The 27,196-nt window shown below is 39.5% G+C and overlaps 1 long non-coding RNA gene across 1 annotated transcript; it reads right to left on the bottom strand.

Annotated features, from left to right (window-relative positions):
* Positions 1–25,233, bottom strand: LOC134483016 (uncharacterized). The gene is made up of 2 exons (XR_010059814.1): positions 14,516–25,233; positions 1–579 (listed from the first exon to the last, which is right to left on the bottom strand). It is a non-coding gene; the product is annotated as an uncharacterized LOC134483016 (long non-coding RNA).
* Positions 25,234–27,196: the final 1,963 nt, after the last annotated feature.

Below are 27,196 nucleotides of genomic sequence, written 5' to 3'. Positions count from 1 at the left end.
AGCATTGTTATGTTTATGGTAAAGTCCACATTAAAATGGCTTTTTACAGCATAGTCAAAAGTAACCCTTGTTGGCAGCCCCTAAGGGCCAATGCTTAGATGGGCATGGTGGCACACACCTTCCCAGCACTTGGGATTAAAGAGGCAAGCAGATCTCTGTGAGTTCAAAGCCTGGTCTACAAAGTCAGTCCAGGACAGCCAGTGCTCTGAAACACAGAAAAGCATGTCTCACAAACAAACAAACAAACAAACAAACAAACAAACAAAGAAGTAATGCTTATATGTCTCCTCCTGAATGAAGCTGAGTCCAGGGCCCAAGGCACTAATACCAGTACGGACTGCAGTGTGCAGACCTGTGCGGTCCCAAAGCCCTGCTTGTAGTATCTTTGAAAATTCTGTTTGGATTGAGTTCCATGTTCTTCTGAATCAAGGAACCTAATCCCTAATCTCAGTTCTTTGGTCTTTAAACTCCTTCGTTGCTGTTGTTGTTGTTGTTGTTGTTGCTGCTGCTGCTGCTGCTGCTGCTGTTGTTAAGTTTTTACTTTTTTCTTCTTTATCTTTCCAATGAGACAACTGTAGCCTGAAAAATACAGAACAGCCTAAGACGTGATGAAAAGAACGGCCTGTGTCTTACTGAGTCCATGCATGAAAAATACATGTAAGTGTGCATTTTTTAATGCTCCATTTCAGACATCTGGAAAGGGTATAACTCTCCTCTGCTCTACCCCAATGCAGACATTGCTAATTGATTACAGCATTCTTTCCAACCAAACCTAGAGACAGCCTGGCTTATAACCCTCAACACAGGACTCTAGCAGCCACTTCCATTAATTCACAGTTGGCATAGGATATGGAGGCTCTCTGGCATTCTAGCCTATGTAACCCTCATGAAAAAAAATGGAACCAAGGGAAAGCCTTAGCACACATAGACACCGACACACCCAAATGGGACTCCAACATTTCTGAGATGCTATATTTACTGAATGAGGATCAAACTACATATGCTGTTGAGAAAAACAGCTACTGTTGAGATAAATTATATATTTTGAAGAAACAAAGTGAAGAAGAAGAAGAAGAAGAAGAAGAAGAAGAAGAAGAAGAAGAAGAAGAAGAAGAAGAAGAAGCAGCAGCTGCCAAATACCAGGGTTGGGACTGCCATTTTATGAACTGTAGTGCATAATAAAAGCCAATTATAAGATACACTTCATAAAGAACCTACAAACTGATTTTTAAGTTTACCATCACAGTTCCAGAAGTGTGCAGTGCCATTATGGTTTGTCAAAGTTACATAGACAGTCGAGTCTATAGTTCTTGATGAAAAACTTGCTGACCTTAAAACACATGAGCTACCCCTCTTCCTTTTTTTCCTCTCCCCCTCCTTTCAAGATGTACAGCGGGTCAGGAAATTGAACAGAGGTGTGTAGCAATGGGGGATGGGAAACTGGGGTTAGCCACCAGAAAGTCCCAGATGCCAGGAAAGCAAGAGGCTCCCAGAACCCAACAGGGATGACACTAGCTGAAATACCCAACAAAGGGGAGAGAGAACCTGTAGAGACCATATCCAGAATTATACATGGATCCCACTTGAGGGATGGAGCCACCCACCTTTTCAAAATTTCAACCCAGAATTGCTCCTGTCTAAAGGAAATACAGGGACAAAGAGTGAAACAGAAGGAAAGGCCATCCAGAGACTTCCCCACCTGGGGATCCATCCCATATGCAGCTACCAAACCCAGACATTATTGCGGATACCAAGAAGTGTGTGCTGACAAGAACCTGATATGGATATCTCTTGAGAGGCTCTGCCAGAGCCTAATGAATACAGATAGGGATGCTTGCAGCCAACCTTTTGACTGAGCAGGGGAACCCCTATATACGAGTTAAGGGAAGGACTGAAGGAGGTGAAGGGGTTTGCATCGCCACAAGACCAACCAAACCCCCCCCTCCCAGAGCTAAACCACCAACCAAAGAGTACACATGAAGGGACTCATGGCTCCAGCTGCATATGCAGCAGAGGATGACCTTGTCTGGCATCAAAGGGAGGGGAGGCTCTTAGCCCTGTGAAAGCTTGATGCCCCAGCATAGGAGAATGCTAGGATGGTGAGGCAGGAGTGGGTGGGTAGGTGGGGGAGTACCCTTGTGGAGGCAAGGGAGAGGAGGAGTGGGATAGGGAGGGGTTTGAGAGAGAAAACCAAGAAGGGGGATAACATTTGAAATGTAAATAAACAAAATAACCAATTAAAAGTATTAAAAACATAAAAGAAACACATGAGCTAGTTCAGTTCCAAGGACAGACAGACCCTTCTCCCTTTAGAAAATCAATTCTTACGCGTTATTCTTTATTTTGTTTATTGTACATGTATAGTGTTTTGCCTGCATTGATGTATGTATACCACATGTATACCTAATACCTGTAGAGGACAAAAGAGTGTATCTAGTCCTTTGGAACTAGAGGATGTGAGCCACCATGTGAGCACTAGGAACCAAACCCAGACTCAATGAAAGTGCATCCAAGTGCTTGTAACCAATGAGATATATCTCTAGTCTTAGAGAATCAATTCATTAATATCAATCCATAATATTATAGTCAACATTAAAACTGTCTACTGGATAAGAAAAAAATCCTTGAAGAGAGTAAAGAGCTTGCTGAAAATCCTCTACCATTTTTATTAGAGTCCATATAATTACAAAGAACTATGTCTCCAGATGCTACAAACCATTGCTAAATTTAATTCCTGTTCTCATTGATCCACAGTGGTGTTGTTGTCAGTTCCCCAACAGAAAGTGACCAAGGGGAGGAGCTGCAGAGAGACCATTCTGCGGGTGAAAATAGAATCAATGTGCTCATTTGGGCAAATGTCTTATCGATAATAGTTGTTCTTCCAAATATGTTTCCATCATCACCTTCATCAAGAATGTGGAGACCTTTATGATTGAAACATTAAGTATCAATCAAGACATCTGCATTCTTCTCAGAATGGCTCCAAGAGTCAGCGATACCATAGGGGCCTAGAGACTAGAGCTTGGAGTGTGCAAGTGAGAAGTCAATGGAAATGTCCTGATAGGAATGAGGACCCACTTGGACAAAGGGTAGGCATGCAGGCATCAGACATCACAGCATCACGACATATTGATTCCTCTTTCAACTCATCCAGCACTGAAGCAAAATGATAGTGAAGTTTGGAAACCTGGTAATGACTCTGAACCTCAACTTCCATCACTTTAAATCTGAGCAACAGAACTCTCACCTTGGCAGATTGCCTGAGGATGCCATGAGGTAATGTATAGTAAGCGTCTCAAGTTCCAGGCCTTAATGAGCATTACTTTTCTTCTGCTCTGAAGGATCTGAATCTGCACGGCACAGTGGCACTTGGAGTACAAAATGGCCTCTGATCTAAACTTCCTATTAGAGTTTTTTCTCAGTTTTATACAGGAGAAAACACAGATCAAGATGACTTGAATATAAATGTATAAGTACTTTACCCCAAAACTTCAGAAGTACATTGTTTTTCAGCAAGTTCTGAACAACTAATGTCACCAGGAAATAGCATTCTGCATCTCCCTTCCACTCTCCTGCCTACAGGTTTATTCTAGAGGCTTCACAAGAAATGTCCCAGCAAAGCTGCATTACACAGCAAGCAACAAAAGCAAGGGTCTTTGGGGTACATTTCATGTCACTCTGCGTTGCCTAGTGAGGGAAGAGCATCTATTTTTAGCTTATACTCCAGGCCTGCAATTTAAACACAGCACAGAGGGCAGTGAGAATGGCTGTGCTGTCACAGCACATCAATGGTGGGTTTCAGGAAGATAAAGAGGTACAGCAACCCAGGGGATCAAAGTGCTGATCCCAAGAGGGAGAAAAATGGATGTGTGATTGTCACTTGTCTATTGGAAAGGATAGTCTCCAAGGCCTAACTACAGGTCTATAAAGCATATATTTTTGTTCTAAGACAGTGAAGTCTGACGTGGTGTGTCACAGAGAATTATTGTGGTAACTGTGGTGGTTCAAACACACTTGGCCCATGGGAAGCCACTATTAGGAGTTGGGGCCTTGTTGGAGTAGGGGTGGTCTTGTTGACCTGTGTATGTAGACTTTAAGATCTCCTCCTATACTCAGGCTCCACCTCAGTGCAAAAGAGATCCTCTTCTGGCTGCCTGTACAGGACAGTCTCCTTCTGGCTGCCTTTGGGTCAAAGTGTAGAGTTCTCAGCTCCTTCTCCAGCACCATATCTGCCTACAGGCTGCTATGATTCCAGCCATGATGATAATGGACTGAACCTCTGAAACCCTAAGCCAGCTTCAATTAAATGTCATTGAGGTATACGGTGGAGTCTCCAGAGCCAGGAATGATTGCACATAACTGTGAGAACACTCATAAGACTGAGTCGGGGGAGTGCTGAAAATTCAAGGGCAGTTGGGAACATATAGCAGTACACTTTTTCTACAAAGCAAAATAAATAAATAAATAAATAAATAAATAAATAAATAAATAAATAAATGGAAGAAAGAAGCAAAAAAATACTGAACTCTTTAAAACAGAGAAGAAAAACTAATAAAAAGGAGAAGATTATTATAGAAAAAAGTGATTGGTGACTTAAAATCCATTTTACCCATACTGAATATATAATTTTTGAACTATCTTCAGATGTGGGCAGCAGAGATGACTCAGTGGGTAAAGTGCTTATTACAAAACATGAGGACCTGGATTCTGATCCTCAGCACTCACAAGGAAGCCAGGTGCAAAGGCGTGTCTGTAATCCTGTGCTGGGGGATAGGGAAAATCCCCCCAAACAATCCTGGGAGCTCCTGCCTATCTAGCTTAGGTGAGAGGAACCTCAGGTTTTGTGAGAGACACTGTCTCAAAAGTAAAGTAAGTGTCAATAGGGAAAGATGCCTGATATCAACCTTTGACCTCTTACATGCACAGACATAACTGAACATCTTACACACACACACATACACACACACATGCACACACACAAGTGCACATAAACAGACACAAAACACATGTGTACTGCATATACAAGCACACACAAGCACAAATATAAGCATTAATGTATATGTATATCCAAACACATACACACACAAAACACAAACACAGTGTACTGCATATACAAGCACACACACAAATATAAACATGAATGCATATCCAAACACACACACACACACACACACACACACACACACACACACACACGGACCAAAAAGAAAGAAAATGAAATGAAACACCTCAGAGTGAAGAACTCCAATTGAAGTCCAGAAGACTATAAGATAGATCCACAACCAATACAGTAGTAGAGTCAGCATTTTCTCTTTTACTTTAATTTTGATACTGGAGATTGAAATGAAGCTCTCACACATACTAAGGATACATTCTACCTCTAGGCTGAACTCCTTGCCCTGTAAGGATAGTTCTGATGCTGAAGTCCTGTTTCCCAATTGGTTCTTGATCTGTCAGTAAGGAACCTGTGGGCCGATTGCTGGGCATAAGAAATAGGCAGTACTTCTGGGTCCCAGGAGAGAAGAGAGACAGACACAAGGGAAGAGGGACAGAGTTAGACAAGATACTGATGAAGAAAAGTTGACCAGCAATGTAAGATCTAGAAACAGAGTGGCCACACAGGGTGCTCCTAGAGGAAGGTGGTCAGGGGAGTTTAACAACTATAGTTTAGGGCAGATATAAGAGTAATGATGAGGGCACATTTTTCCAGGTGGGAAAAAGTAGCACTCAGCAACTGTGTCCAAAGGCAAGTTGAAAAGAACAACTCTGTGTGTGTGTGTGTGTGTGTGTGTGTGTGTGTGTGTGTGTGTGTGTGTGTGTCTTTTATCCATAGATTCAAGGGAAGCTGGGTGGAGGCTTGTAGTGAGCCCATTCCAGTTTTAAGGCAGGGTAGTGAAAGACTAGACAAAATACTGACCCTTCTACCAGATTTATTTCATATCTTGAGAATCTTTACCCTGACCATGATCTTTCAACTTGGGTGAGTTTCAACACAGACAATGTCTACCTACCAAGAATACCACCTTCACCAGAATAATCTGAAAATCTGGGAATGAAATTCTTCAGAGACTGTTGAATTCCCAAGGATGAAAACCTAGCATTCTACAAGTTACAGACTATCCTACCACATCTATCAGACTAAAATTCCCCAAGCTGCCTACTCCCTCAATAGAATAATGCTACTTCTGCACCTCTCAATTCACAATATAAATGGAGGAACAATCCTGAGTATTAGACCCCTCACACATGCCCATCAAAATTTATTTCATGTATGGGACTTAGTCTTTTGTTGGCCAGGAAACTAGCTAAATCCCCGATGTTGTTGAGTTTTCTGTGGGTTTCAACATTGTCTTAGCTGGCATTCTTCTATTGCTGTGACAAACACCATGACTTTGGCAACTCTAATAAGAAAACATTTCACTGGGGCTGGCTTACAATTCAGATGTTTAGTCTGTTATCATCATAGAAGGAAGCATGGTGGCATGTAGGCAGACATCATGTTGGAGAAGTTGCCAATGATATCCTGATCATCAGGCAGTAGGAATAGAGTGAATACTGATCCTGACTTGAACATCTGAGACCTCACAGCCCCCAAATGACACACTTCCTTCAACAAGCTCATACCTACTCCAACTAGGCCACACTTCATAATAGTGTCACTCTCTAAGGCCTATTGGGGGTGCATTTCCTTGAAACCTCCATAAACAGTATTGGAAACTCTCGACAGCAGATAACTGGAAGTCATTTTGTGCCATAACTCAGCCCACAAATCCTGGAAGGCAAGGGTTCCATCTTACCATCACAGCATCTGTTTTTGTTGTCATGTTGATTAGAGGCTTGTCAGTGTTTCCAATTTAGAGGGAAGAAAAAAAGAGAAAAATGGAGAAAAGAAGTCTGGAATGACTCCAAGTCACTGATGGCAAGAGTTCCACCAAGAGAGCAAAAGCAAGACAGTATTTCTATCACATCACACAACTGTGGATGACCCCAGAGACTTCCATAAAGTAGACTAAATCCCATTATTTCTCAGGTGTCCAGTCTTAGCCCTCTCCCTCCATCTGCACTCTCCTGAGATGATTTCATCCTTATCCACTGTTTAAAATATCATCTTCGAGACACCGTGGGAGAGAGACCCGACCGCCTGGTCAGGTGGGCACTCCTGAGGCTGCAGAGCGGAAGAGACCACCAACACTGCCCACCCCTACCCACATCCCTGGCCCAAGAGGAAACTGTATAAGGCCTCTGGGTTCCCGTGGGGGAGGGCCCAGGAGCGGCAGGACCGCTGCCTCTGAGACACCGCCGGAACCTGAAGGAAACAGACCGGATAAACAGTTCTCTGCACCCAAATCCCGTGGGAGGGAGAGCTAAACCCTCAGAGAGGCAGACACGCCTGGGAAACCAGAAGAGACTGCACTCTGCATACACATCTCGGACGCCAGAGGAAAACACCAAACGCCATCTGGAACCCTGGTGCACTGAAGTTCCCGGAAATGGCGGCACAGATCTTCCTGGTTGCTGCTGCCACGGAGAGCTCTGGGGCAGCACCCCGAGAGCAAACTTGAGCCTCGGGACCACAGGTAGGACCAACTTTTCTGCTGCAAGTGACCTGTCTGGTGAACTCAAGACACAGGCCCACAGGAACAGCTGAAGACCTGTAGAGAGGGAAAACTACACGCCCAAAAGCAGAACACTCTGTCGCCATAACAGGCTGAAAGAAAACAGGAAAACAGGTCTACAGCACTCCTGACACACAGGCTTATAGGGCAGTCTAGCCACTGTCAGAAATAGCAGAACAAAGTAACACTAGAGATAATCTGATGGCGAGAGGCAAGCGCAGGAACCCAAGCAACAGAAACCAAGACTACATGGCACCATCAGAGCCCAATTCTCCCACCAAAACAAACATGGAATATGCAAACACACCAGAAAAGCAAGAACTAGTTTCAAAATCATATTTGATCATGATGCTGGAGGACTTCAAGAAAGACGTGAGGAACTCCCTTAGAGAACAAGTAGAAGCCTACAGAGAGGAATCACAAAAATGCCTGAAAAAATTCCAGGAAAACATAATTAAACAAGTAGAAGCCCATAGAGAGGAGTCACAAAAATCCCTGAAAGAATTCCAGGAAATCATAAATAAACAAGTAGAAGCCCATAGAGAGGAGTCACAAAAATCCCTGAAAGAATTCCAGGAAAACACAATCAAACAGTTGAAGGAATTAAAAATGTAAATAGAAGCAATCAAGAAAGAACACATGGAAACAACCCTGGATATAGAAAACCAAAAGAAGAGACAAGGAGCTGTAGATACAAGCTTCACCAACAGAATACAGGAGATGGAAGAGAGAATCTCAGGAGCAGAAGATTCCATAGAAATCATTGACTCAACTGTCAAAGATAATGTAAAGTGGAAAAAGCTACTGGTCCAAAACATACAGGAAATCCAGGACTCAATGAGAAGATCAAACCTAAGGATAATAGGTATAGAAGAGAGTGAAGACTCCCAGCTCAAAGGACCAGTAAATATCTTCAACAAAATCATAGAAGAAAACTTCCCTAACCTAAAAAAAGAGATACCCATACAAGAAGTCTACAGAACTCCAAATAGATTGAACCAGAAAAGAAACACCTCCCGTCACATAATAGTCAAAACACCAAACGCACAAAATAAAGAAAGAATATTAAAAGCAGTAAGGGAAAAAGGTCAAGTAATATATAAAGGCAGACCTATCAGAATAACACCAGACTTTTAGCCAGAAACTATGAAGACCAGAAGATCCTGGACAGATGTCATACAGACCCTAAGAGAACACAAATGCCAGCCCAGGTTACTGTATCCTGCAAAACTCTCAATTAACATAGATGGAGAAACCAAGATATTCCATGACAAAACCAAATTTACACAATATCTTTCTACAAATCCAGCACTACAAAGGATAATAAATGGTAAAGCCCAACATAAGGAGGCAAGCTATACCCTAGAAGAAGCAAGAAACTAATCGTCTTGGCAACAAAACAAAGAGAAGAAAAGCACACAAACATAACCTCACATCCAAATATGTATACGACAGGAAGCAATAATCACTATTCCTTAATATCTCTCAACATCAATGGCCTCAACTCCCCATTAAAGAGACATAGATTAACAAACTGGATACGCAACGAGGACCCTGCATTCTGCTGCCTACAGGAAACACACCTCAGAGACAAAGACAGACACTACCTCAGAGTGAAAGGCTGGAAAACAACTTTCCAAGCAAATGGTCGGAAGAAGCAAGCTGGAGTTGCCATTCTAATATCAGATTAAAATCAATTTTCAACTAAAAGTCATCAAAAAAGATAAGGAAGGACACTTCATATTCATCAAAGGAAAAATCCACCAAGATGAACTCATCAATCCTAAATATCTATGCCCCAAATAAAAGGGCACCTACATACGTAAAAGAAACCTTACTAAAGCTCAAAACACACATTGCACCTCACACAATAATAGTGGGAGATTTCAACAACCCACTCTCATCAATGGACAGATCATGGAAACAGAAATTAAACAGAGACGTAGACAGACTAAGAGAAGTCATGAGCCAAATGGACTTAACGGATATTTATAGAACATTCTATCCTAAAGCAAAAGGATATACCTTCTTCTCAGCTCCTCATGGTACTTTCTCCAAAATTGACCATATAATTGGTCAAAAAACGGGCCTCAACAGGTACAGAAAGATAGAAATTATCCCATGCGTGCTATCAGACCACCACGGCCTAAAACTGGTCTTCAATAACAATAAGGAAAGAATGCCCACATATACGTGGAAATTGAACAATGCTCTACTCAATGATAACCTGGACAAGGAAGAAATAAAGAAAGAAATTAAAGACTTTTTAGAATTTAATGAAAATGAAGGTACAACATACCCAAACTTATGGGACACAATGAAAGCTGTGCTAAGAGGAAAACTCATAGCGCTGAGTGCCTGCAGAAAGAAACAGGAAAGAGCATATGTCAGCAGCTTGACAGCACACCTAAAAGCTCTAGAACAAAAAGAAGCAAATACACCCAGGAGGAGTAGAAGGCAGGAAATAATCAAACTCAGAGCTGAAATCAACCAAGTAGAAACAAAAAGGACCATAGAAAAAATCAACAGAACCAAAAGTTGGTTCTTTGAGAAAATCAACAAGATAGATGAACCCTTAGCCAGACTAACGAGAGGACACAGAGAGTGTGTCCAAATCAATAAAATCAGAAATGAAAAGGGAGACATAACTACAGAATCAGAGGAAATTCAAAAAATCATCAGATCTTACTATAAAAGCCTATATTCAACAAAATTTAAAAATCTGCAGGAAATGGACAATTTCCTAGACAGATACCAGGTATCGAAGTTAAATCAGGAACAGATAAACCAGTTAAACAACCCCATAACTCCTAAGGAAATAGAAGCAGTCATTAAAGGTCTCCCAATCAAAAAGAGCCCAGGTCCAGACGGGTTTAGTGCAGAATTCTATCAGACCTTCATAGAAGACCTCATACCAATATTATCCAAAATATTCCACAAAATTGAAACAGATGGAGCACTACCGAATTCCTTCTATGAAGCCACAATTACTCTTATACCTAAACCACACAAAGACCCAACAAAGAAAGAGAGCTTCAGACCAATTTCCCTTATGAATATCGACGCAAAAATACTCAATAAAATTCTGGCAAACCGAATCCAAGAGCACATCAAAACAATCATCCACCGTGATCAAGTAGGCTTCATCCCAGGCATGCAGGGATGGTTTAACATACGGAAAACTATCAACGTGATCCATTATAGAAACAAACTGAAAGAACAGAACCACATGATCATTTCATTAGATGCTGAGAAAGCATTTGACAAAATTCAACACCCCTTCATGATAAAAGTCCTGGAAAGAATAGGAATTCAAGGCCCATACCTAAACATAGTAAAAGCCATATACAGCAAACCAGTTGCTAACATTAAACTAAATGGAGAGAAACTTGAAGCAATCCCACTAAAATCAGGGACTAGACAAGGCTTCCCACTCTCTCCCTACTTATTCAATATAGTTCTTAAAGTTCTAGCCAGAGCAATCAGACAACAAAAGGAGGTCAAGGGGATACAGATCGGAAAAGAAGAAGTCAAAATATCACTATTTGCAGATGATAGGATAGTATATTTAAGTGATCCCAAAAGTTCCACCAGAGAACTACTAAAGCTGATAAACAACTTCAGCAAAGTGGCTGGGTATAAAATTAACTCAAATAAATCAGTAGCCTTCCTCTACACAAAAGAGAAACAAGCCGAGAAAGAAATTAGGGAAACGACACCCTGCATAACAGACCCAAATAATATAAAGTACCTCGGTGTGACTTTAACCAAGCAAGTAAAAGATCTGTACAATAAGAACTTCAAGACACTGAAGAAAGAAATTGAAGAAGACCTTAGAAGATGGAAAGATCTCCCATGCTCATGGATTGGCAGGATCAATATAGTAAAAATGGCCATTTTACCAAAAGCGATCTACAGATTCAATGCAATCCCCATCAAAATACCAATCCAATTCTTCAAAGAGTTAGACAGAACAATTTGCAAATTCATCTGGAATAACAAAAAACCCAGGATAGCTAAAACTATCCTCAACAATAAAAGGACTTCAGGGGGAATCACTATCCCTGAACTCAAGGAGTATTACAGAGCAATAGTGATAAAAACTGTATGGTATTGGTACAGAGACAGACAGATAGACCAATGGAATAGAATTGAAGACCCAGAAATGAACCCACACACCTATGGTCTCTTGATTTTTGACAAAGGAGCCAAAACCATCCAATGTAAAAAAGATAGCATTTTCAGCAAATGGTGCTGGTTCAACTGGAGGTCAATATGTAGAAGAATGCAGATCGATCCATGCTTATCACCCTGTACAAAGCTTAAGTCCAAGTGGATCAAGGACCTCCACATCAAACCAGACACACTCAAACTAATAGAAGAAAAACTAGGGAAGCATCTCGAACACATGGGCACTGGAAAAAATTTCCTGAACAAAACACCAATGGCTTATGCTCTAAAATCAAGAATCAACAAATGGGATCTCATAAAACTGCAAAGCTTCTGTAAGGCAAAGGACACTGTGGTTAGGATAAAACGGCAACCAACAGATTGGGAAAAGATCTTTACCAATCCTACAACAGATAGAGGCCTTATATCCAAAATATACAAAGAACTCAAGAAGTTAGACCGCAGGGAGACAAATAACCCTATTAAAAAATGGGGTTCAGAGCTAAACAAAGAATTCACAGCTGAGGAATGCCGAATGCCTGAGAAACACCTAAAGAAATGTTCAACATCTTTAGTCATAAGGGAAATGCAAATCAAAACAACCCTGAGATTTCACCTCACACCAGTGAGAATGGCTAAGATCAAAAACTCAGGTGACAGCAGATCCTGGCGAGGATGCGGAGAAAGAGGAACACTCCTCCATTGTTGGTGGGATTGCAGACTGGTACAACCATTCTGGAAATCAGTCTGGAGGTTCCTCAGAAAATTGGACATTGAACTGCCTGAGGATCCAGCTATACCTCTTTTGGGCATATACCCAAAAGATGCCCCAACATATAAAAAAGACACGTGCTCCACTATGTTCATCGCAGCCTTATTTATAATAGCCAGAAGCTGGAAAGAACCCAGATGCCCTTCAACAGAGGAATGGATACAGAACATGTGGTACATCTACACAATGGAATATTACTCAGCTATCAAAAACAACGACTTTATGAAATTCGTAGGCAAATGGTTGGAACTGGAAAATATCATTCTGAGTGAGCTAACCCAATCACAGAAAGATATACATGGTATGCACTCATTGATAAGTGGCTATTAGCCCAAATGCTTGAATTACCCTAGATCCCTAGAACAAATGAAACTCAAGACGGATGATCAAAATGTGAATGTTTCACGCCTTCTTTAAAAGGGGAACAAGAATACCCTTGGCAGGGAAGAGAGAGGCAAAGATTAAAACAGAGACTGAAGTAACACCCATTCAGAGCCTGCCCCACATGTGGCCCATACATATACAGCCACACAATTAGACAAGATGGATGAAGCAAAGAAGTGCAGCCCGACAGGAGCCGGATGTAGATCGCTCCTGAGAGACACAGCCAGAATACAGCAAATACAGAGGCGAATGCCAGCAGCAAACCACTGAACTGAGAATAGAACCCCCGTTGAAGGAATCAGAGAAAGAACTGGAAGAGCTTGAAGGGGCTCAAGACCCCATATGTACAACAATGCCAAGCAACCAGAGCTTCCAGGGACTAAGCCACTACCTAAAGACTATACATGGACTGACCGTGGACTCTGACCTCATAGGTAGCAATGAATATCCTAGTAAGAGCACCAGTGGAAGGGGAAGCCCTGGGTCCTGCTAAGACTGAGCCCCCAGTGAACTAGACTGTTGGGGGGAGGGCGGCAATGGGGGGAGGGTTGGGAGGGGAATACCAATAAGGAAGGGGAGGGGGGAGGGGGAGGGGGGAGGGGTTTTTTTGCCCGGAAACCGGGAAAGGGAATAACACTCGAAATGTATATAAGAAATACTCAAGTTAATAAAAAAAATATCATCTTCATCTATGGTTTCAATTTCTATCTGAAGCCAGTAATCTGCCATGACCTATATTTCCAATTGCATACATAACATTCCTACTTATGTGTCTTTTGGGTAACTAAAAATCCTATGTATCTTGAAGAAAACCCTATTTCAACCACTTCACTCTCCTTTCTCCCAAATTAACCCATCTCAGAAAACCTATCCCATTGAATTAGTGCCTTAAATATCAAATTAGTCTTCAGTTTTGATGTCTCTTCCCTTTGTCTCAAGTATTAGGATATCAGCAAATCCTATTGAATTTATATACAAAATATACCTAAAAATTCCCCACTGCTTGCATTTATATCGCCATTACTCTTACAAAAGTCAGACTCACTCCCTACCTGTGCCTTTCCCCATTCCTCCATCAGCATCCGAGAAATCGTTGTAATTAATATCACAAGATTATGATCTAATGTAAGGTAAATGTATTCTTTTCCCTTTTGTTTATTTTAATGTTTCAAGACAGGTCTCACATGCCCTAAGCTGGCCTTGAATTGCCTATGAAATCAAGAATAACCTTGAACTCCTGTTCCTCCTACCTCCATGTCTTAGTCAGGGTTTCTATTCCTGCACAAAACATGAAGACCAAAAAGCAAGTTGGGGAGGAAAGGGTTTATTCAGCTTACACTTCCGCGTTGCTGTTCATCACCAAAGGAAGTCAGGACCGGAACTCACACAGGGTAGGAGCCTGGAGGCAGGAGCTTATGCAGAGGCCAAGGAGGGATGCTGCTTACTGGCTTGCTTTCCCTGGCTTGCTCAGTTTGCTTTCTTATAGAGCCCAAGACTACCAGCCCAGGGATGGCACCACCCACAATGGGCTAGACCCTCCTGCCATTGATCACTAATTGAGAAAATGCCTTACTGCTGGATCTGCGCAAGGAGGCATTTCCTCAAGGGAGGCTCCTTTCTCTGTGATAGCTCCAGCTTGTGTCAAGTTGACACACAAAACCAGCCAGTACACTCCATCATCCAGATGTTGAAGTTACAGACATTTGCTATTATATGCAGTGTTGGAACACAGTCCAAAAATAGACTCCTATGAGAATTCTGAGTGGCTGGAAGAAAACAAGAAGAAAAGAAAACAAGATATTAGTTTCTTCAAAACACCGTTTTGAACTGTTCTTGGAATAAGGTTTTTTTTTCTTTTTTCTTTTTTCTTCTTTTTTTTTTTTTTTGATTTTTATTTGTTTTGTTTTGCTCCTCCCAGGTGTAATGGGTAAAAGTGAGTTTATGTCAGTAGTTGTTAGTCACATGAAAAAAAAAAGATGTTTTTATCATGTGTGGCTTATCCTTGTGATTGTGCAATTTTCTCAGGTGATTCTTCTTAACACTCAGGGTAGGAATTGTCTGATTGTCCGACTAATGTTGACTATTGTCTCATTTTTAGGTTCTATTTTCCCAAGCTCACACTGGAGCTGTAAACAGCCCAACTCCAAACAGAATTCAAAGTCCAATACAGCATGGAGCTATGAGTGATGTGGGCTTCCATAATTTCTCCTAATTTTGGCCTCACTATCTTCTCTGTCTTGCTCATGGTCTAGCCTCAGTGGACTTCTATCTGTTGCTACAGCAGGTCAAGCTTGTATCTCCCTCCAACTTTTTCAAGCCTCTGCTTAAACATCATCTTGGTAGAGATACTTTCTCTAAGCTCACTGGACAAGACCTCAAGGCCTACCCAATGCGATCACTATGCCCTTTTTGGATTCTACATACGACTCATTTACTCTTCCTTTTTAATTTTTTTCTCTCTTAACTTTGCTATTTTGGGTTTGGTGATAAAAATCAGGTCTTTATTCTTGGCTAAATATAAGCTATGCCACATTTTGTTTCTTTGCTTTCTTTTTCCTCAACAGAATATAAGTTCCAAGAAAGCATCTACTCGGTTAGTACATATACTTTCTCAAAGAATTGGTGAATCCAATCTGAAACATTAAGTGAATCCATTTCAAGCATTTTAAAATACTGTCCACAGGGCCATGGGGATTCTCTGAGACTTTTCACTGCCAGCAGGCCAGAGAGGATGAAAGTAACTGAGACACATATGACCTTTCAGGGTTTGGAGTTCTCCATTGACTCAATTGGAACATTTTTACTTTCGTCTTCTTGTGCAATGGCATTTGTGTAAGATTTTCTTTCTGCTAAAATACTTATGCCATTAAAAGTATCTAACAACCAGTATTGCCTTTCTATCCTTTCAATGGATCCATGAACTACTGGCCTGTGACCTCAAAGCGTCTTCACAGTGTACCAATACCAAAATCCAGCTTGCCCCAAAAGGACACACATGCTTTTCACAATATTTAGTCCATCCCAAACATCCTCCTTCCAAACGCAGTTGTCTTTTCAGTCTTACCAAACAATGAAATTACAGTTTCTTTCTACTGGGAAAAGCACCATGCCAGTCTTTGAGATTCAATCCTAAACCCACTGTAGAAGTTCATTTTAAATGACATGACAGCTGTTCTCAATATCAGAGTTTGCTATTTGCTTGTGGTTTTTCTAACCAAATCATTAAGACTAATGGAAGAAAGCATATGAGATTGTCTTCATATTTAATATATTTCCCTGAGACTCAAACTGTCAAGCAACAGAAAAGCCCTTATAGCTACCAATGCAGAATAAATCTCAATGAAATTGTTAATTATAACTCTTGCTTATATAAGTCGATATATAAGAATTAACTACAAAGTATTAACTTCAGTTTAATATATAAAGTAGTTTATAACATAATCTAATCACATGATGTATGTCCTCTCATTTGTTATAATTTGAAGCCTTAAAGGAGTTTAATCCAATAGAAAAGGGGTTAAATAATTTTTTGTCTATAAAATGTTTGAAGTTGTTGAATTTCTAAGTACAAGTTGTAGTAATGAATGCCACAAATCTTATTCTACACAGAGCACATATAAACAGTGTTGGAATCTGGAAATCCCAATCTATGAGAAGCCAAACCCTCACAGTCCTAAAAGCACTGTGTTTAATGCTGACATGGGAGGGGTTCCAAAAAAACACACGAATAAAATTGTAATAAATAGGTAAACAGTATGCTATCCAGACAATATTGAAGAACATAGGGGAAAGTTTCAACACAGTGGAAGTCCACCGCTTGAGACATTATACCTTCTCTGTAGCCCTATCTGTAATCAAAATGCCTATGGGAAGACCATTTTAATCCATTTCAACTTTTCTATCTATAATTTAAATGCATGCTAGATATTCCTGCTATCTTTTCTGTCATCTCTTCCCTTACTTAATTTTCAATAAAGAACTGACCACTGACCTCATCCTCTGTACTGGTCTAGATATAATCTGTTTAAATAATCCTAATGCTTGTCCCTGGGTGATGCATTTCTGTGAGCTCATTACAGCTATTGGTTGAAAACAGACATAAATCCCTATTAGACCCAATGGACCATGAGGACACATCAACCAGAGCCTCTAATACATCTTTTACAGTAACCAGACCTAAAACCTTCTCTTCCTCTAGAGAACATGGAGTAAGGACAGAAAAAGAGCAACTACTACAATCAATGTTGCCAACACCATGTCAAACAGAAGACAAAGATGAAACTGACCTACAGAATAGCACCTAGAAAGAAATCAAAGCAGCTGAAATCTGGATAGTTGAAAACTTGAGCCCCCATTTGTAATTAGGCCTCATATGAGTACAAATTAACAGTTGACTTCTTGATTATTGAGGCACTACAATTCTGCTGATTAAGATAATTTTAGTTGTGTTTTTTAAATTATATCTGAATAGACAGAAATTGATGATTATCAAACAAGAGTGAGTACTTTCTCCCTTTTCTTCTTTCTGAGTCTCAATCTTGCCCTGGACGAGAAGAAAATGCCGAAGCCCATTCCAAGTCCCAAGTCAGGGACAAGAAAGGACTGACTGCTTAGTTCAGGACAAATTTCATTTCAATCCATTGTTTCTTGCCAAAGGTTAACTTAAGGGAGTCACAAAAAGTTTTTTTTGTTAGGGATGAGATTAAGGTTTAAGAAAATTAATTTGTATTTTCTTGAGAGGTATCAAACTCCTGGAAAAAAATAGCTATTCTAGACCTTGAGGCAACCTAGCAAGAAAGCCAAGTTTAGGAAGAGTTTAAAAAAGAAAAATGTAGCATCTGAACTGCTGAGTCAGCTAACCCTGTAGTACCCACTCCTGGTCTTCTCAGTTATGATCATAAATCACTTTTACCCTTCAGTCACAATGGCTTTTTGATTGATAATTTAAAGCATCCAAACCAATGCATCATGCCTGTTCTCAAATGTTTAAAGTTAAAATATGACAGTGCATTGACATTTTTAAAGTGTTTTTAAAATTATTGCCTTATTACTAAAAAGTAAATTTTCATTAGGATGGGGCTTTCCAATTATTACTTTTACAGATAATTTAAAAATCACTTGAGAGTTTTCTTGTCATTCTGAAGCTATTAGTATTCTCCCAACAAAAATATAAAAGGATAAGCAGCCTTTTAAGGTATTTATTTCTTATCACCTACAGGTAAATGGTGGAATAGATGTTAGGAAAATTTCAAAACAAGAAGGAAAATGTTACCAACAGCTCATGCTCAGAAAGTCTAAGACCCCCCTAAGCACGTTTTAATTATCACCTGAATAAGTCTTTATTTTGCGTTTAGTAAGAAATTTAAACTCACAGTCACCTTAGAGAAACTTAGCTTGACACAGTCCACTGAGACAGTCGAATTGGCATTTATAACTAGAATGAAAGAACATTGCTATCACTGAATTTTCTTTTATAACGTTTATCTTGTTTATATTTTTATTTGTAAAACAATGTGGCAGCTGATAAAGGTTGTATAGCACGTGGTGCAATTACGCTTCTTGTACCAGTATGTCTTGGGCCTCCTCTCCAGTCTCATTTCCATGTGATTGTGTTCCTTGCAGGCCAAATCTGCATTTAATTTTACTCCTGCCAACCACTCATGCCATGCAGAAATGAGAAACCATGCACTGTACAGGGTGTAGTGAGGTTAATGTGATAGCTTAAGTCTCAGTGTTTTAAGTAGAGTAGGAAAAAAAACCCTCCAAAATTCATGTGCTAGTATAGAATGAGTCATGTGAAGGAGTACATGTCCATCTGTGCTACATACATGACACCATCCTGCAACAAATACATCTATTCTTTGGTTGGAATCAACTTCCGTTCCTTTCTAAACTCTCCTTCAGGACTTTTTTATGAAGCTCAATTTCTTTCTAGGAACTCTGGGTTTGTTGTGACTTTGCTGTATAGCTATGAAGAAACTTTCATATCCCAATTCTTAGAGTACCAGGGTCTTCACAAACATTACAGTAATATATAATTATAACAAATAAATATTTAACTGAGTAGCAGTTCATATGTAATAGTTAATTCCCAGCTTTTTACCTGTGTTAGTTCTTTTTAAACTTGATAGTTTTAAAAACAGCTGCAAAAAAGAAAAAAGTTAAATGCTACTTATTATTTAAAATGCTTGAGACCTAAATTTGAAATCTTCTCAATAAGTTAACATGAACCCAATATCTATAATTCTATTTTGCATACTTGTTTTCTTAAATATGATTACTGGCACCTGAGAGCTAAACAGTTGTCAGGAAGCCGGACCGAGGCCTTGACTGCATTATTAATCAAAAAAGCCTTCAGTATGTATCTTATTGGACAAATTAAAGAGATTATTTTCACATTCTCAAAGCTAAATATGTAAAATATGTATTAATAGCATGTATCCTTATATAAGATGTATAAACCTAAATACAATAAATTTCCATTAAAAAAGACCTATATTCTATATAATGTTTCATTTTGCTTTTTGAGTCTCATTGTATAGCAAAACTGGCCTTGAACACATGATCTTCCTGCATCAGCCACTCCAGTTGTGTTTATAGATGGGAATCAACACATCTGGCTAGTCCTTATTTATCATATATACAAATCTAGTACAAATATGTCGTGCCCACCTCGACCGGCAAGGAAGACGCAACACCGTTGAATCCTTCTCAATCAGCCTTTATTGCAGGAACACCTAATTGATAGTACGGGGACCCCGGGGAACAAAGGCACTCGCCTTAAATACAAGACAGGCTGTGGCTGTAAATTTGTCCACTGGGGATTGGTGGAGCATGAAATACCTATTTAGCATGAATATCACCCTGGCCTTGTAGGTGCTGGGGGTCTGCCAACACATGTGCTGTAGGTGTTTACCACAAACGACCACCGGATGTCGGCGCCATCTTTAGCCGCTCCCTACACAAATAGACACATAAGTTCTTTTCAAATGGGGGCAGTTCTCAAGGCCTGATTGACACACAAGGGAAAATATAATGCGTCCTTCCTGACGCCTCACATCTATGTCTGTTTTTGTTGTGGTGCAAGCACTGAAAATATAATTAATTCAGAAATTTTCATCTGTACAATATGTCTTTAACTACAGTCACTGTGAAGTACAACAGACACTTCAAACTTACTCTTCGTATTTAACAGAAATCTGTATTCATTTTTAATTGCGGAAGACAGGTCACCTGCCATTTAGATCTTAAAATCCCTAAATTCTCAGATACTGAAAGTTTGGTCCCCAAGGTGGCTCTATTGGGAGCTGATGGACCCATTAGAAGGTAGGGCCTAATAAGAGGTCCCTAGGTCATCAGCTGCATTCCATCTAAGTGGGACTGGGGCACCTCAATCCATTCCCTTTCTCATTTTTGCTGCCATGGTCAGACTGTATGCAATTTGCTCTGCTACATTCCCAGAACAACCGCTATAACAACATATACCAGACCCTTAAAAATGAGGATTCGTATCCAACAGAAAAGAACCTCCAAACCTGAGCCAACAGATCTTTCCAGTGGCTGGACTAAGAACAATGCTCTAAATCGCTGATTCTCTTCATTCCTCCATCACACGGTGGGGGTAGGCACAGAACTGTGATGATTAAGCTAATCAGATACTGCAGCTGAAGTGAGGTCTGGACACTGAATAAAGAGGATTGTTTCCTACATGAAACTGAATTTTTGCTAGAAAGATTATCTAAATGAATATTGTGTAGCAACAGATGGGGATCTCTAAAATCCCAATTTAAAAAGAACACTTAAAAAAATAGTGTAGCGTCAACTATTATCATAAGACTTGTACAATGACTTGGTGTTGAAAACACACTGTATTGTTAACAGATGACCTTGTATTTAAAACAGCCTAGCTTCCCTAACCCCCTTTAAAGGCTAAGTCAGCTCTATTTTACAGCAGCTATCCTGGAACCGAGTTCTCTGAGTTACCAAGCTGAAATCAAAGATGCCACCATGACGTGGAGGGACGTGGAGAGTACTGCTTTGCCAGCTGCACTCAATATCATTAGCCAATATCAAATGGTCAGCCTGAAAGGCATACACACAAGTAACATTACTGACTGAGGAGATTAAACTTAAATATCTAGATATCTCAATAGACAAACGATGATAATGATAGGTAGGTTGGTAGGTAGATAGATAGATAGATAACAACAATTAAAGAAATCATAAATTTGAAATTGAATAGAAAGAGGTTGTGATACTTGGTAGGGTATAGAGGAAATTTTACACTTATTTTTTTAAAAAATTAGAAAAAAAGAAAGAAAGAAACAATGGCTAGGAGGAAAGCTAAGTGGTAAAGTGTTCATCTAGTCTGTACCAGGGTCAGAGTTCAATCCCAGGCAATTTAATGAAATTTAATAAGAAACACCTATAATACTGAGGCTCTTCTGTGCTACCTCTTTGTGTCACTGATTTCCATCCCCAGTGAATCCCTCCTTCTCTGAGATCATCGTCTTCTCACCACTGCGTACACAGGCATGAGGTCCAGGAGACTTGTCCTTGGTATGTTTGCCTCCTCCTTGTCCAAAATGATTTTAGCTCTGCAAGTTCTCATGTCTTTTTTTCAACCTGATAGAATTTATAATTGCTATGCAGCAGCCTGCCTTAACTCATCCAAAAGGGTCTGGCAATTGTGTGGATGTGCAAGTTGTTCTTTTTGAAGTGTTTTTGCACTCGGTGGATGAGAGGTGCTTCATGAGTTCAAAGCATTCCTGCGTTATTTGTCCAGCATTCCGGACAATCGGAGTAATTTGGCAACAGCTTTTTTTTTCTCCTTGGCAGAAGAAAAGGCTGATTGCATGGACGGCAGTGAGGGAGAATTAAGTTCTATTTATTCAAGGTTAAGGTCACTAGCAATGTACAATAAGACGTTCTTTGTTTTATGAATAAAAAGCATTTCTGATTTATACGCTCTTTTCAGCAGAGGAGCAAATATTCATTGTTAAAATTCATTAAATAACTTTGCCCACAATGTTATAAGCAAACTTTTTGGAGTTACAAATTTATCACCCGTGTTATTTATTTCATAGTCGTGAATCTTTACTCTCCAATCAAACTGATGCAGATTTTGATATCTGCCATCAATTGTGTCTTCCTGGGTGATTGGTTGAGCAGGAATTTATTTGTTGTTGTTTCAAACACTGCAGTTAGTGACACCCACTGCTTGGTGCAGGATCACCAGAACTCACTAACAGGACTGACCAACAATTCAGGGAACATTTCCTTGTACTGCAAAATTAAGCAGAAACTGGTCATTGTACCGTGTGTGCTGTTTCACTGACATCCTCCAGGTGGGTCCAAGAACTCCTTAGTGTTGTCTATAATGAGACTCTGTCACTCACTGCCAGGTGCTTAGTTTCCATTTTCCCCAGATAAAAAGTCTTTAAGAAAATAAATGTTGCCCACATTAAAATGTTGCTGCTGCTCTTGCTGCTGCTGCTGCTGTTGTTGTTGTTGCTGCTGCTGCTGCCGCCGCCAGTTGTGGTGGTGGTGATGATGATGATGATGATGATGATGGTGGTGGTGGTGATGATGGTGATGATGATGGTTGTGGTGGTGATGATGATGATGATGTGGTGGTGGTGATGATGAAGCTTTATCACTGATAAGGAATATTTCCTGATTGCTTATTTAAGGTAGTTTGTTTTTGCCTTTCTGTTTGATTTAATTTTACTCTAGATATCTTTTGTTTTTCCCATAGCTATTTATTTCTTCAACACAATGTCTTCCCTTCTTAAAATAGGGTGGCTACCTCACATCTAGAAAGATTCTTCCACTTCACTGGGTTTGAAGTTTAGGAGTTGGACTCCATCCCCACATCTACAAATCTGCACACTGCTCATGTGTGAGCTGCTAACCTATGCTCATGCATGCACTTCCAATAGAACTGTAAGTCAAAGGGATCTCTCATAATAATGTGAACTGAACTTCTGCATTGTCCAAAGGAAACCAACTAGATATGGCACATGTTCCGCTTTATAACATGGAAACTAGGTTCATAATTTTCCGGACTACAATAGAAAGAGTAGGACAGCTGCTCTGGTCTTCCTCTAGTCTGTACTCCCTGCAGCCATGAGAGGAACTCCTGTCTGAGGCTCTAAAGCAATGGTACTAAACCTGTGGGTCATGACCCCTTTAGTGGGTCAAACAATTTTTCTACTACGGTTGAATATCAGATATTTATGCTACAACTCATAATAGTAGCAAATTACAGTTATAAAGTAGTAAGAAAATTATTTTGTGGTTGGGGGTCACACAACTTGAGGAACTGTACTAAAAGGTGTCAATATTAGAAGGTCGAGGACGACTGTTCTAAAGGACCCACCAGAAATCTAAATCTGCAAGGTCAAGTGCTTTCCCTTCGTAACCCAGCAAAGACCAATTTAGTGTGCACGTCCCCCTCCTGTGCAATACATAAACTTCCATCTCTTCAATGTTCCCATGTCTTTTTCATAATTAAAATCATGAGTATTCTTGTAGGAGGACTGATCTTGTTATTGTAGCAACCAAACAGAAGTTCATGAGCACTGACATTTAAGCCATTATCTTTAATTCTGAAAGTCATGACAACCTTTAAGTGTAAGGGCTAAAGGTTTCCTTACATCTGCTTAGCACGAGTCTAGTCAACTTAACAACAGAATTTAGATTAGGTATATTAGTAATTTGGCTTATTTTTCTTGATTGAAAAATAGAGAGGGTACCCATTTTGTTTTAACTGATTTGAATTTTTCCTGAGGACAGAGTGGTTATGATTTCTCTTTGTTTAATGAAATTTAAGGACTCATTTATCACACAACGAACCCATACTCTCTCTGTAAGGAAGGTGTGACTAAGAACCATAGGACTGACTGGCAACATCACCCACTCTGAAGTATGATGTCCTTAAATGATTGGGAATCTTGAATCATATGTAAATCCATGGAGTCTTCATTTGTCAGGCATGCATTTTTATGTAAACCATGGTTACTTACATTTTATAAATAAGGTTTTTCGTTTTTGTCATTCACAGGAAAAACTTATTGGAATTTCAGTTTGGCTTATATTTTTTGTTAAATGTTTAAGTAGAAGGTTAAAAATATTCATTTTTCCTTATTTCTTACAAATTTAAGTTTCCAGCATGCAATATTGAATATAGCAGAATTTAGCCATATTTTTTTCAAAGGGCCTTTAAATAATGTTAGTCATTGTGGTGGTTTGTATAAGAGTCGCTCCCATAGGCCCAATAATTTAAATGCCTAAAGAATGGCACTACTTTTTTTGGAGTTGGGGTGGCCTTGTTGGAGGAAATGTGTCACTTGTGGGGTGGGCCTTAAGGTTTTAAAAGGTCAAACCAGACCAAGAATCTCTCTTCTTGCTACCTTCAGATCAGGATGGAAAAGGGTACAGATTCTTCTCCAGCACCAGATCTGCCTATGCATTGCCATGCTTCCTGCCATGAAAATGGACTAAACCTCTCAAACTGTAAGCCAGCCCCAATTAAATACCTTTATTTATAAGAATTGCATAATCACCGTGTTTTGTCAGCAATAGAACATTAACTAAGACAGTTATTTAAACCAACTTAGCATAACACAAATATGCAATATTTATCAAATTTGTAACTTTTCACTAGCTTAGTAAGTCCAAATGACAAATATTCAAATAATTCAATGAAATAAATATAGGTAGGCTAAAAAAATTAACATTGTGGCACCAGATAGTGATTTTAATATTTTCTAAAATTCTAAGAATGAATCTATTCTTCAGTCACACATGTTTAGTCAGAGGATGATAAACATATTCATGTTTGTTTATACATTTATAGCTATTTAAAACATCAGCAGTACAACATTCTTCTTATAACAAAAAATAATGTCCATTCAGTTCTTATTCTTCTAACACCAAGATTTATTCTTCTTCTACTTGATGAATTCATTTTTCATCCCTTTTAACCAGTCTCGAACTTCTAAAATGGGAACTAGAGAGAGCTCAGAAGTGAGGACCAGAGTCTCATGCCATCGTCTAGGTCAGTTGACTTACAACTACCTATAACTATAGTTCTGGGGGATCTGAGCCCCTCTTCTGGCCTCTGTGGGTACCCACAAGCATGTGTGCAAACTGGTGCATAAGCACATACATAGTTTTAAAAATATATCTCTTCAAACTGAGTTAATATCTTAAAATACATTCTAGAATTCAGTGCTTAGAAACATCTGTGATTCTCATCATTGTTAACTATTTTTCTAGAGTTTACGTTTTGCCTATTAAAATACATAGGCACACAATCTAATATTTTTACACAATCTAATTTTAAGCTATGTGGACTTCATCTTAACTTTAAAATATAGGTTAAGAAATTTGTCTGTTTCTAGAGAGCTGGCTCAGCAGTTGAGAGTATGTCCAGAACCTAAGTTCAGGAGGCTGACTGACACTGAGGCCAGACAACTCACAGCTTCTGTAACTTACACTTCCAGGAGATCTGTCTCTGCTGGCCTTGGTAAACACCCCTCATGTGTAACATATATTCTCAATACACTCATAGACATAAATAAAAACAAATCTAATTTAAAAATTGACTTCTGTTTACTTTCAAAGCTTCTGTAATCATCCTTTACACTTCAAGATTAAAAGACAGTCAGATGATGCCAGCAAGTGCAATGATACATAAATGACCTACCATTAGAAATAGAAACTACTTCCAAGATCCATCAGGTCTAGTGAGGCAATACATACCACATTATTTGACCTGCACAAGAAAATGAATAAATTTACATGTAATTAAATGAGAAGACAAAACCTGTGTTTTCAGGCTCCCATGATGCACTATTGCCTTTACTGTGTTTAACTCAGAAATTAGTCAGCATAAGCAGGAGTATTTTTGAAATATAACCAACTGCCATTAGAGAGAGAGAGAGAGAGAGAGAGAGAGAGAGAGAGAGTGCATACTCTTTTTCCTTATAAAATATGGAAATCTCAAATTCCCACATACTTAAGAAATGGAAAATAGGGCCGTGTGTGTAAATGTGTAGATGTAAGCAATGACAACAGAACCCACCTTCTTCAAGGTACATTTCTACTCTTCATGTTAACTCACTCCTGGGGAACACCTTGAAATTACAGGGCTGGGAGATACCTGGGGAGGACAGCCTACAGCTACTCTGCACTGGCACAGGAGGCCTTAACTGAAGAACTCCATGAATAGTTTTAGGAGGGCTTAAAATATCCGAAAATTAGATATAAAATTGGATTTCTGTAGACACATTTTTTTTAAAAGGACAGCTTGCTGCTTTAATCAGTTTGTAAGGCAGCACTTCCAAACATCTTTCATGTCACAGTACAAATAAAAATGTTATTTGTATAGCTTCCTGGGAAGAATAAGAGTTTGGGGAATCTAGATGGAAATACAGTTTAATATTCATTCACTTTCCCATGTAATTATAAGCATTAAATACCAAGTGTTAAAGAAGATAATAGTTGTTAAATTTGAATAATATTTTCCAATAAGATAAAATATTAAAGAGAACCTTGGATAACATCTTTTCAATATCAAGTTTAATGCCTAAAATGGTAAAATGCAATTACTGATTGAGGATTTTTTTTAAATAATGATTCATTCAAAATCTCAAGTCAGAATCACTGGGAATATTTGCGCAAATAACAAAAAGAATAAATCCAACCCAAGGGAAAGGAACATATCAGATTTACCTTCATCCTTTAAACAATGATTTAATGACATCAAAGACATCAGACTTCCAAGACATAAGAAGAGATGAGTGATGTCCCGAAAGGCAGGAGAAAAGCTGTATTCCAACCACCAAAACGCTAACAAATTTCAGGAAGACGCAGACAGCGGAAACTCAAGCCAAATGCCAGTCACTCTAGGATGGGAAGAGATGGGAGCAAGAAACCAGGGAGTTGTGGACAGAAAATAAAAGGGAACATGAAGAACTGCCAACAGCAGCCCACGATATTCAGGAAACACTAGTCACTGTACACACATGTGAGCCAGCAACTCAAAGCCACCAAGAAAACCATCTCAAAGGAGAAAAGATAAGGAATAATTCCCAGAGTAGCATAGTCATAGAAATCTTGACTCAGTAGAAGCAAGCAATATCCTAGATGGCTACTAGTTTGGATCCACCTAGCTAAGAATCAGAAAGACCAGATATAGAAGGAGGAGAAAGAAAGGATGCAGGTGATGGGCACCATTTATGAGAGA

The sequence above is a fragment of the Rattus norvegicus genome, chromosome 18 (genome assembly GCF_036323735.1).
Source record: "Rattus norvegicus strain BN/NHsdMcwi chromosome 18, GRCr8, whole genome shotgun sequence".
NCBI classification, from domain to species: Eukaryota; Metazoa; Chordata; class Mammalia; order Rodentia; family Muridae; genus Rattus; species Rattus norvegicus.
The sequence above is the reverse complement of the archived record's forward strand: the minus strand, read 5'-3'. Positions and strand labels throughout refer to the sequence as shown.